The sequence below is a fragment of the Micromys minutus genome, assembly GCF_963924665.1.
Source record: "Micromys minutus genome assembly, chromosome: 25".
Lineage (NCBI taxonomy): Eukaryota > Metazoa > Chordata > Mammalia > Rodentia > Muridae > Micromys > Micromys minutus.
The window spans coordinates 22,973,529-22,975,772 of record NC_137960.1 but is presented as its reverse complement, the minus strand read 5'-3'; positions in this window follow the sequence as shown (position 1 = coordinate 22,975,772).

The window sequence follows — 2,244 nt, the reverse complement described above, 5'->3', positions numbered from 1 at the left end:
GAACCTGGTCATTGTTAGGTTTACTATGTTAAATAGGCAGCTCAGCCATTTGTCCCGGAGTTTGAGACTTGACACTGGTGACTCTATAAGTCATAACCGGGCACTGAACTGCCTGGAACTGGCGTTACGGAGGGTTGTAAGCTGCCTTGTTCCTGTTGGGAACTGAACCCTGGGTACTCTGTGAGAGCACAAAATGCTTTTAACTGCTGAGACATGTCTTAGGCGCCCCCCCCCCCCAAGAACCAGATTTTTAAACAGGGTCTTACTAAAGAGCCAAGGCTGGCCTGCAACTTGGAACCTCCTATTTCAGGTTCCCAAGTGCTGGAAGTATCTGAGTGTGCCATCGAGCCTGGCTCAACAAGGCCTGTGGGCCTCACTACCCTTGCCAGCTAGGGACACAACTGCACAGGGCTGGGCGTTTTACTATACTGAGTACTGATTGGCTCTCTGAATATATTCAATGGATCAGAGATAGAGTTTAAGTCCAGAGGTCAGAGACACATTATCACCTCCCTGGCTCTGAGGGAAAGTGCTCCTGGGTACTTTTTATTATTAGTGTGTTATTCCTGTCCATTTAGTCAAAGATGAGATGCAGGCTTTTCCCCAGAAAACTGGTTCTGTCTATTCAAAGACCAAAAAAATGACAAAGGGACTCAGTCAGAGGTGCAGCCCCTGATATTTTCCCAGATAAAGCTCTACTTCTTATTCTGTGTGGCGAGTCCTGCCGCTTTCCTGCCTCACCGTTTTGCCAACTAGGTTATTGCTCTATCGTTTTTATTGCCTTCATGTTCTGAAACACTGTGCTGTTGTGTTCAAAAGTTCTGAAAACTTAATGTGTGTCGGCAGGGTGAGCAATTGGGAGGAGGGACAGGGAGGAACACAAACTAATGATAGATTTATCTTTACCTTTTTTTTTTTTTTTTTTTTTTTGGGACAGAGTCTCATGTAGTTCAGACTGGCCAAGGATGACCTTGAACTCACGATCTTCCTGCTTTTGCTTCTCAAGTGCTGCAGCTACAGGTCGTCGTGCCAGTTTAGAAGTTAATCTTCCTAGGCGTTCACTTAATATGTGGTTTATGCATTCCATCTTATATATAAGATTGTTTTGAAAATAGTTGAAAAGCAAAACTGTCTTTAAGATACATAGTTAAGGGATATTTTTAAAAGATATTCTGCATACCATTTAAAGTAAAATCAGCTTTTAAAAAAATGTAGATAATTTCCTGGGTTATGTAGATTTGTCTTATTTTTAGATAATCTCATACTGTAGCATTGGGAGGCCAGGAACTCACTGTGTAGCTCAGAATTCAGTCAGCATCCTGAGGTCTGGGGTTATGGGTGTGAGTTGCTATACGTGGCTTATAATTAGACTACACACACACACACACACACACACACACACATACACACACACTGCGAAAGTTAGCAATGTCCACCGCCTCACACTCGGAGGGATGGAGTCTGGCCTGAGGTGGTGCAATAGAAGTAGGAAAACAAGCTCCAAGAAGCTACTCCTGAGATATGTCCTCAAGGGGTTCCGAGCACACTCCTGGGTCTTCCCAGAGCTTCAGTTTCAAGTCTCAGCGGATCTGGAGTGGCTCAGTAAGGAACTGGGTGGGGAGAGAAATCTGCAGTATCTGGGGAGGGCAGGAATAATCAGCTTGAGACTGGTCCAAGCAGAACCCACCCAACAATCCAAAAGAGAAACCGAATCTGGGAGATTAGTAAAAGCAAATTTGTCCAAAGTCTACCACTTGAAAAAACATAAGCCACAGCTTATAGTTTTCAGAGCCCAGTCGGCCAAACAGTCAACTTTAATAAAGGCTGCCTGGGACCGGGGGTTGGGGCACTCCCAGCTTTTGGGAGGCAGAGGGAGGTAAATATCTATGAGAAACCCTCTCTCAACAAATCAAAAAAGAAAAGACTTCCTGGGGAGCAGGTGGCTTATTAAGGCCTTCCGAGATAAGGAACTGCTCTGCACGAAGTGAGTGGAATCAAAGGTGAACGACTGGCGAGCCTTTAGCGAATAACTAGTGCTCTGTCCCGGCGGAGCCGCCAACAGGCTGTCAACTTCCAGAGGGCAGCCGGCGCCGGCCACGTGGCCCAGGCTGCGAGCCGGGGACCGTACTGGGGGCGGGGCGTGAGGAGGCGCGTCGGGCAGAGTGCGCCTGCGCGGATGGGCGGGGCGGGGCAGGGTGCAAGGCGAGCCCCACGCGTTAAAGGCACGGCGCAGGCGACCAGCCG